General features: G+C 42.6%; 1 pseudogene; it reads left to right on the forward strand.

The window, feature by feature from the left end:
* Positions 1 to 10,508: 10,508 nt before the first annotated feature.
* On the forward strand, positions 10,509 to 10,771 carry LOC105481106 (ATP synthase subunit f, mitochondrial pseudogene; annotated as a pseudogene).
* The last annotated feature ends 264 nt before the right edge of the window (positions 10,772 to 11,035 follow it).

The raw sequence follows: 11,035 nt of genomic DNA on the forward strand, positions 1-11,035 counted from the left end.
TAAACTTTTGTAATTTCCTATACAGATTTTATGGGACAAGAAAGGGGATCATTGTTGGAACAAATTTCTTAAGCTTACAAAATATAAAATTGCTTTTAAGTGAAATCATAGCACAGATGTCTTTTAAAATGGTTTTGATCTTGTAAAATTCTTACAATACTACAAATCATGAGAATTTATGTTTTAGTTAAAATTGTAATTTCCAAATATGAGTTAAAATTTTACAATCTTGGAAAATGTTGGCTTGTTATATAATATTTGGATTCCTGAACAGTTTCTAAGCTAAAAAAAATACAAAACATATAGTTTTAATTTATTGTTACTTAAATACATTATATAAAGGCTATAGATTAGTAGAATGTGTAATTGCCTTTGGATGATGTGTTCATTCTGCTGCCTGAAAATGTGAAAGGTAGTATAAAATGTGAACTCATGAAAACTTAGCTAGGCTTGACAGAGCAAACAAAAACATAAAATGGGGAAAGGACACCCTATTCAATAAATGGTGCAGGATAATTGGCAAACCACATATAGAATAACAAAACTAGATCCCCATCTCTCACCTTATGCAAAAATCAACTCAAGATAGATTAAGAATGTAAATCTAAAACCTGAAACCATGAAAAATCTAAGGTTAACTTTTAAAAAAAGCCCTTCTAGACACTGGCTTAGGCAAAGACTTCATGACCAAGAACCCAAAAGCAAATGCAACAAAAACAAAGTTAAATAGATGGGACTTAAACTAGAAACCTTCTGCACAGCAAAAGAAACAATCAGCAAAGTAAACAGACAACCCACAGAGTGGGAGAAAATATTTGCAATCTATACTTCTGACAAAAGACTAATATCCAGAATCTACAAAGATCTCAAATCACCAAAGAAAAAAACAATCCCATCAAAAAGTGGGCTAAGAACATGAATAGACAATTCTTGAAAGAAGATAAATGGCCAAGAAACAGATGAAAAAAATGCTTAACATCACTAATTATCAGGGAAATGCAAATCAAAACCACAATGTGACACTACCTTACTCCTGCAAGAATGGCCATAAACAAAAAATTTAAAAACAACAGATGTTGGCATGGATGTGGTGAAAAGTGAACACTTTCACACTGTTGGTGGGAAAGTAAACTAGTACAACCACTGTGGAAAAAGTGTGTGGATGCTTTAAAGAACTAAAAGTAGATCTACCATTTGATCCAGCAATCCCACTCCTGAGTATCTACCCAGAGAAAAAGAAGTCATTACACGAAAAAGACACTTTCACACACGTGTTTATAGCACACAGTTTGCAACTGCAAAAACGTGGAACCAGCCAAAATGCCCATCAATCACCTAGTAAAGAAAATGTGACGTGTGTGTGCGCATGTGTACACACATACACACACACACCATGGAGTACTACTCAGCCATAAAAGGAACAAAATAATGGTATTCACAGCAACCTGGATGGAATTGGAGATAATTATTCCAAGTGAAGTAACTCAGGAATGGAAAACCAAACATTGTACGTTCTCCCTCATAAGTGGCAGCTGAGTTATGAGGACGCAAAACCTAAAAGTGATGCAAAGGACTTTGGAGACTCAGGAGAAAGAGTGGGAGGAGTTTGAGGGAGAAAAGACTATACATTGGGTACAGTGTATATGCTTGGGTGATGGGTGCACCAAAATCTCAGAAATCACCACTAAAGAACTTATTCATGTAACCAAACACCACCTGTTCCCCCAAAAACCTATTGGAATAAAAAAAATCTATAATAAAAATTAAAAAGAAACAAAACTTAGCTAAGCAGTTCCTGGTTTCTTGCCTTCTAGTGTTCTCTGTATTTGGAGAAGACAAAAGTTGGTTACCTTGGCTAATTGTGGCAATTAATAAAATGCTTACGACTATACTAGTATAATGTAGATTGAATATTCCTTATCCATAAAGCTTAGGACCAGAAGTGTTGCAGATTTTGGAGTTTGGGGATTTGGTAATATTTGCATATGCATAATGAAATATCCTGATGATAGACCCCAATTCTAAACATGAAATCCATGTAAGTTTCATATGCACCTTATGCACATAGCCTGAAGGTAATCTTGTACAATATTATAATTTAATGCCTGAAACCAAGTTTTGACTGCAACCTATCACATGAGGTCAGATACTGAATTTTCCACTTGTAGGGTCATGTTGGCACTCGAATGTTTCAGATTTTGGAACATTTTGGATTTTCGATTTTCATATTAGGGATGCTCAACCAGTAACTGCAGGAAAGTATGAATGTATATGCAAGACGGTGAATACGGTATGTTAAGGAATTATTACTTTGTTTTTAAAAATGGTGATTCAATGTAATATATACATCTGTTGTAATATGCTAAGATAAATTTTATCTTTTTTTTTTTTTTTTTTTTTTTTTTTGAGACGGAGTCTCGCTCTGTCGCCCAGGCTGGAGTGCAGTGGCGCAATCTCGGCTCACTGCAAGCTCCGCCTCCTGGGTTCATGCCATTCTCCTGCCTCAGCCTCCCAAGTAGCTGGGACTACAGGCGCCCACAACCGCGCCCAGCTAATTTTTTGTATTTTTAGTAGAGACAGGGTTTCACCGTGGTCTCGATCTCCTGACCTTGTGATCCGCCCGCCTCGGCCTCCCAAAGTGCTGGGATTACAGGCGTGAGCCACCGCGCCCGGCAATTTTATCTTAAAACTAAAATTTTGTTATGTATATTTATGTACATCTACATATATAAAGATATATTAACATTTTTAAAAATCCTATAAATGATAAAAAGACAAAATTTTAGGCTATATTCCATGTAAATAGAATATGCCTGAAATTACTCACAGAAAAAAGGCTTATACATCTTTTTCTGCAAATTTTAATACACATATACCCCAAGAGTAAAATTAGTGTTTCCTTTCTATAAAATGAGCAAGTTATTTGATGCCCAGATAACAGAGTTTTCTTTTGACTCACCAAAATATTTTATTAACTCTGTCCTTCTGGCATTCTCTTGAATAATTTTAGCTCAAATTTTCTTATTTGTTAGTGGATTAGACATCAAGGACTGCTGTTGAACCTCAATGAGAAGGACCTTACCAGGTATTATTAACAACATAACAGTAAATCTTATACCTCCCAAATACAAAGACTTAAGTCACACTAGAATCACAAAAAGGCTGTTTGAACAGAGATCTCAAACAGATGTACTGGAGTAACCATTCTGAAGCAGATGACCTCAGGAAGGGGTACCTTCTACCCAAGATCGAGACCAAGCTGGTGACTTCATGACGTATACAACTCCCCCCAACCCACTACCCAAGTGGTCCGGAGCCAAAGATTATTATGCTATAATCTGCATGTGCTTTTGCTCTTTTTCTTTGTTCTTTCCTCTTTGCCAAGTTAAGATTTAAATTGCTGATACTTCTTGTTTATTAACTATGATAGCTCTAAGGTCTTTATCCTTAATTTTTTTTTTTTTTTTTTTTTGGCAGCCTTAGTCACTCCTTGGTACGAGTCCAGCAGCAGGCTACAATTTGCTCATGATGAGGCTACAGCATGCAATTACACTGTCTGTTGAGTTTGTACCTACTCTCCTCCGGGTGCCACCCAGCTTCCTTTGCTACCAATTTCTTGGAATTAATCCGCTGATTTCCTAAGTAATGAGACTCAACCAAGAAGTTATTTGGGGATGACAAATACTGTCACAGGCCAAATATCCAGAACCCTGAAACTCCCACCACATCATAAGCAGAAGGGAAGGTTTCAATATCAAACAAAACAATTCTCAGAAACCTTTTGTGTTTGTTGGAAACAGCTTTTCCAACCAAATTTTCACAGAAGGAAAGCCGGTGATGGGGATGAAAGGTGTGACGGTGAGGTGCTTTGAGAAAACAGAATACAATGAGAGGTCAGGAAAGAGTAAGGATTCAGTGAGGGAAAGTGGTCTCCATGGGGTCCTCAGACAAGAGGCCAGGAAGGTCAGGAAGCCTCTGGGAAGCCACAGAGAAGATGGTGACCAGTATCACAGGGGCAGCAGATGGCCTGGAGCTTGGACCTCTGTAGAATCCAGTGAGAAAGGAGAGGTAGAAGGTGGCTCAGAGAGAGGAGCTACTTTGGGTCTCCTGGGAGGCTGGTAAGAGATTGAGGGCAGGGATAAAGATGGTCCCACAGAGGAGCAGGGCAAGCCCTGGGTCTCCGAGGTAGCCGTGTCTTCCACAGGCTCCCCAGACAGCAGACTGCCAGCTTCCATGGCCACTATGCTGCACTGTTCACAGTGGGGATCCTGAGGAAGCCATTTCCACAAACTGCCTACAGCAAGGAGCTTGTCCAGGGGACTGCAAAAGACAGGAGGAACAAGCAAAAACCAAAGGAGTTGGGGGGTGGCTTGGCAGAGCAGGAAGCATGCCACATTCTCCCACCTGCCAGCTTCACAGCAGTCTGCCTATTCATCGCCCCAAGGCTTTCTTCCATGTTCCTTCCATTCGGGTTTCCCCTCCCTCAAACTTCACTGGGCCCTGACACTACATAGCCATCCTAGAAAGAGGGGAACGAGCAGAATGACCTGTGCCCTGGAAAAGCTTATCCCCTGCTACCTCAGGTCCTTTCAGGCAGCCACTCCAACTTGAGGAACCAAGAGCCTGTGCTAAATGTGGTGAAGAGAGGAATGAAGTGATAGGTGAGGAGGCTCAGTCGAATGATCCTGGGGAGACTCTTAAAAGACTAGACTCTGAAAGCATCAAGATTAGCACTGAAGGGGAAATGGTCCCTGACAATTACAGGAAGGCCTTTCACAGACATAATCTCACGTGAGCCTCAGAACAACTTGTGAGGTATGGAGGCCAGGTATTACCTCGGAGGTGGTACTTGAACCTTGGGGAAGTTAAGCAGCTTGTCGAAAATCAGGACCTGGAAGTTCTGCCTCCAAAACTAATAGTGGTTCCAATGTATCTCACACCACCTGCCCCTGGTGGGCAGGACCAGTGACTCAGCTCCATTACACTTTCATTTGGATGGACAGGCAGGACAGGCTGCCATGGGTCTCCCCTCTGAGAGCTCTGTTTTCTAACAGGGACCTGCTCTAGGCACTGACATCCTCAGAGATTGTGGACCTGGGCCCTCATGGAAAGGCGATATCTACTTTGGGAGGCCGAGGGTGATGGATTGCTCGAGCTCAGGAGTTTGAGACCAGCCTGGCCAACGTGGCGAAACCCCATCTCTACTAAAAATACAAAAATCAGCCGGGCGTGGTGGTGCATGCCTATAGTCCCGGCTACCTGGAAGGCTGAGGCAGGAGGATCACTTGAACCCGGGAGGGGGAGGTTGCAGTGAGCCAAGATCGCACCACTGTACTCCAGCCTGGGTGACAGACAGAGACTCCATCTCAAAAAAAAAAAAAAAAAAAAAAAAAGGTGAGATCAAGGTTAGCCCTTGGGGAAGCCTTGCGTTGATGAAACAAAATCTTATCCTTTAATGCTACGCCTCTGTTTCTCTTTTTGACTCTGCACTGATATTGAGAGACAAGAGTGGTTGGGATCCAGTTCTCACTGTCCTCTCCCTCTAGGCAAGCTGCAGACATTCATTATTCATAGGTCATCTGATGTTCTATTTTGAATAAACAGCTCTGTGATCCATCCTATTATTCACTTTAAAGTAGATTAAAATATGTTCTTTTTCTTTGAAATTTTCAAGAAGGGTTTTCTGCATATCATACTCAGTTGACTTTTTCAGTCCCTACCCTCCTTTCTCATGAAGGGCACAGATTCCCAGAACTGCAGAAGAATGTGTACTCCATCCCAGGGTTCTCTGCCCCTGATGACAGAGCGTGAGCCCCAGCACCTGACTTGAGGCTTTCACAGGCTCAGAGCATTTTTCTCCCTATCAGCCCTAACACAAAACAGCCCTAACACAGCCTTGACCCAGAAACACTAAGATGGGACTGTGGCCCATGACTAACAGTTGAGGAACTCTGTTCTACAGGTACCCTGAACTCTCTTAATAATCTAATCCATGGCCAGTGAATCACTGGGATTAGGGTTTTATCCTGGAGCCTTCCTGGAGACCTTACCCAGAGAGGGGATCTGTGGGCTTCAGATATAAACCCTAGCTCCCACTCCTACCTCTGGTCTGTTCCCCTTGATGATATTCTAATCTTTCCTGGGAATGTCTATGCCAGGTGGCTCTCTGTGCCAACAAAATTGATCTAGAAAACTGGGAAGGGAAATAGGGAAAGGTTGCACTCTCCTGGAAGTTGGCCCTAGGGTTCCCTTGCCAGATTGACGTGCCTGTGTTTTCTAAGTGTTGGTTATATATTTTTTTTCTTTTTTTGAGACGGAGTCTCACTCTGTCACACAGGCTGGAGTGCAGTGGCGTGATCTCGGCTCACTGCAACCTCCGCCTCCCAGGTTCAAATGATTCTCCTGCCTCAGCCTCCTGAGTAGGTGGGATTACAGGCATGCACCACCACACCCAGCTAATTTTTGTATTTTTGGTAGAGATGGGGTTTTGCCAGGCTGGTCTCGAACTCTCAACCGCCAGTGATCCACCTGCCTCAGCTCCCCAAAGTTCTGGGATTACAGGCGTGAGCCACTGCACCCGGCCTAAGCGTTGGTTATATTTTGATTCCTCTGTAAATAGTAGAGGAACAGCAACAGATGCCTCACAATGCACAAAGGATGGACGGAACTAGTGCCCCAAGGCTGAGATGCGCCCGAGCAGAGCAGAGCAGAGCTGATCCGACAGCTGCCTCAGACAACTGAGCACAGAGAATGTGTGCTCTGGACTAGAGGTCTGGGCCCACGTCATGGAGATAGAGAACAGTGACAGTATCTTTGGGGGGTGACAGAGGGCCGTTAAAGAGGAAAGTGAACCCATAATCCCTCCCCAACAGCATCCAGCCAAGCAGATCTTGCCACCCTTCCTGGGCCTTCTAAATCCTTCCATCCTCTCTGGACCTTACTGTTTTCCAATTCTACTCTTTCATCAAATCATAAATAAACTGCAGTGCTATTTTCTCTTTATTCCACCTAAAACCCAGATGTTAGCTGGGTTATCCTTTACCCCTTTGGTCATCTCAGCTTTGATTCTACCAATTACATAGCCTTTGAAAGTCGGAAGTTCTCCCAGGAATTTGTGCTGATTCCCAGGAATTTTGTACTCTCAGGATTCTCTTTCAACTTCAGCTTCCCACCTTTCATGGGCTCAGACATAGGACACAACCCCACCTTCAGATTCACTCAGAAGAGTCTACTTGGACATAAAAGCATTAGTAAGCAATGTAGCCTTTACAGAAGATATTGTAAGGGTGATGACGAGGGCCAGGGAAGAGGCTTGGCAAACAACTTTAAAATCCCAACTGCAGAATTAAGGACTAAATTACTTCTTTACCTGGCTGGGCACAGTGGCTCACGCCTGTAATCCTAGCACTTTGGAAGGCCAAGGCAGGCAGATCGCTTGAGCTCAGGAGTGAGACAAGCCTGGGCAACATGATGAAACCCCATCTCTGAAAAAAATACCAACAAAACAAAACAAAACAAAATAACTGAGGTGGAAGGATCATCTGAGCCTGAGGAGGTTGAGGCTGCAGTGAGCCATGATGGCACCACTGCACTCCAGCCTGGGTGACAGAGACCCCATCTCAAAAAAAATAAATTAAATTAAATTACTTCCTTACAACCTTGGCCTGGCATCCAATCTCTTCCCATCCAGATGATGACACTTTGCCAGAACTGGCAGCAAAACTATCAAGAATAAGGGAAAGGTTCTGTTAACATTGCTACTGGAATATCATTTTTTATAGGTTAAGTGAGCAGAGAAAGTAAAGTTTTACCTTGAGTTCATATTAATATATCCTATACAAATTTAACATTACAGAGTGTTTCATTTATTTTATTTGTATCTTTCTCTCCTAATCAAAATCTTGGATCTTAATAATATTAACATTCATTTTAAAAAGTTTTTTTTTAAAATAAGAGATGAGGTTTCAATGTTGCCCAGGCTGGTCTCAAACTCCTGGGCCCAAGTGATCCACCCGCCTTGGCCTCCCAAAGTGCTGGGATTAGATGTGAGCTACCACAACCAGCCAATATTAACATTCTTATCTTTTATCCTAATTATATATGAAATACTTTCAAAATTATAACACAAATATTACATCTAATAATAAAACTACTGAGGGAAGTTTAAAATTATTTGCAATTCTTTTTTTCTTAGAATATATCCCACCAAGAATATATACAAGAGAAACATGTTCCAAAGTCACTTGGAATAATTCTTTTCTCTATGTGATTATGTAACCAATTTGATAAAGTTTATTATTTTCAATTTCAGGGTTAACTTTATTTTCCTTGATTTTATTTTTTTGAAAAATGTCAAACAGTTTACATGGTTCAAAAGTAAGTTATATTCAGAGAAGTCTCACTCCCAACCCTGTCATGTGATGCTTAAAGTGGTTCATAAATACATCAGGGGGATATAGTTTAGATTTTACTTTTTCTCTCAAGAGGTGGAGGAATGTGAGGAGCAGAGAAGAGCAGCAACTTCTAGAAAGAGACACAGTTCAAATCCCATTTCATGTTGGAAGTGGGCATTTTCCCAGACTTTGAGACTTGGTTTCTTCACGTGAAAATGAGAATAACAGTGCCTGCCTCCTAGAGATAGTCTCCAGATTAAATGAGATAATATGTGAAGCACTCCCACTTCACAACTATTTTGGTAAGCAAAATTTGTAAGATTCCATGTGTTAAAATTCTCTTCCTGTCTACAGTATTCAGAATGGATTGTTTCTTGAACCCAATTCTTATGGATATGGTACAAAGCACTTACACCAGCTCTTGTGTTTCCAGATCACTCCTTTACTTTCCATACTCCATAAATGCAATCTAGTCTCCTAGCAATTGGACTAGGCAGCCAAGTGTCTGCTTGCCTTTTGAAATTATTTCCCTGCCTCACTCTCCTTTAAGGTCCTTTCCATTTTAAACTTTGTCTGCAGGAAGTAAATGTGGTCAGTAGGATAACCTAATTGCCTAGACAGATGGAAGCATGCTTATAGACCACAACTGCACTGCAATAAATGTACTGTATAGAACCCAAACTTTTCTAAGTCCACCATAGTGAATTACATAGATTTTCTTAGATAAAAATCCTGTCAGCATAAATCAGTTCAGGCAGATTGCTTTTTTTATTTCTACATGAAATGAGACCAAGTTAGGCATTTGGTTGAATTGTAGGGGAGGTGGCAATCTGAGGCCTGGTATGTAGCAACCTGGAAGTCAGGCAGGCCAGAAGCGTAGGCAGAATGGGCATGGGATTGTCTGGTCATTGGAGGATCATAATCTCTACCGTGACTCTTTCCTTGCTCCTTAGACCCTGACCTGAGGCTATGAGTTAATTGAGTCTGGGGATGACATGTGTCACCATGAATCACATTGATTCTGTGGAAGAGCATGATCTGAGTCCCAAGCAACAGGAATATAAATGAATTGTCAAATCCCTGGTCATTTATAATTGGGTATGGAAATTACAGCTTCCTGATAATATGAAATAGCCAAGACCTTTTCATTTGTGAAGTCAGAGTAAAGGATACGTTACTGTATCCAAAGACCTCAAAAATAGTTCAAAGGAGATGGAGGTTTGTTCCTCTGTCACTAACAATGCTGAGGTCCACGTTGGTGAAGGCTTTTTCTACATGCGGTCACTGATGAACCCAGGTTCCCTCCATCCTATTGCCATCACCAAGGGCATTGTCCTTGTCTGCACAGTTAGTGCTAGGCCACAGGCACGTTCATATTCAGCTCAAGGGAAGAAGGAAGAGGCCGGGCGTGGTGGCTCAAGCCTGTAATCCCAGCACTTTGGGAGGCCCAGACGGGCAGATCACAAGGTCAGGAGATCGACACCATCCTGGCTAACACGGTGAAACCCCGTCTCTACCAAAAAATACAAAAAATTAGCCGGGCGTGGTAGCGGGCGCCTGTAGTCCCAGCTACTCGGGAGGCTGAGGCAGGAGAATGGCATAAACCTGGGAGGCGGAGCTTGCAGTGAGCTGAGATCCGGCCACTGCACCCCAGCTCAGGCGACAGAGCAAAGACTCCGTCTCAAAAAAAAAAAAAAAAAAAGAAGGAAGAGAGCTGCTCCGGGACAAGGAGCTTCTTTACATTGAAGATGACTCAGAAGTTGCATTTAGCACTTCCATGCACCCCTCACTGGCCTGAACTTAGTCACACGGCCACACTTAGCTGCAAGGGAGATTGGTAATGCAGCCTCCAACTGGGCAGCCCTACACCCAGCTACAACTTCATTAATGTTGAAGGAGGGGAATGTTTTCCTAGACAACTATCAGTCTCTGCCATGCTCTTCATCCTGCTTCACGTTCTCTTTGCTCTAGCTGTGAGCCTCTGCCATTCACTAATTTGGGCCTTACCTGGGGGAAGCCTCCTCAGTGCCATCAGACCTCCTGGTGAGGTGCGATTAGCCATTCAAGCTTCTTAACACTGAAAGAAAAGCTGGGCCCCACAGGTGGCACTCCAAGATGGCATCACTTGTACCAGTGAAGGAGAAGAAACTCCTGGATGTCAAACTCGGGGAGCTGCCAAGCTGGATACTGATGCGAGATTTCACCCCTAGTGGCACTGCTAGAGCATTTCAAAGAGGTTACTACTGGTACTACAACTAGTACATGGACGTGAAGAAAGGATGTCTCAGGTTTCCATGGTACTGGCAGCTTACCTGCTCTTCAGCTACTGCCTTTCCTGCAAGGAGCTCAAGCATAAGCAGCTATGCAAGTACCACTGAAGAGGCGCTTGCAGACAGCAGGCTCTGCCACCCTGACCACGACCTCCTTTGCCCACACCAGTCCTTGAGGAATGTGATCCTTGCTGAATCCTTTTATATCCTAATGGGAATTAACCTCCACATAAAAGATGACTGGTTAAAAAATAAAAGAAAAGCTGGGGCCCAAAGAGGGATCCCTGGGAGCTCGGACCAGGGCCAGAGCTCTTCTCCGAGCACAAATCTGGCTGTTTTCTAAAAAGACAGTTTTGATGTGTGGGGCCTTTT

Source organism: Macaca nemestrina, chromosome 14 (assembly GCF_043159975.1).
Source record: "Macaca nemestrina isolate mMacNem1 chromosome 14, mMacNem.hap1, whole genome shotgun sequence".
Taxonomy (NCBI): domain Eukaryota; kingdom Metazoa; phylum Chordata; class Mammalia; order Primates; family Cercopithecidae; genus Macaca; species Macaca nemestrina.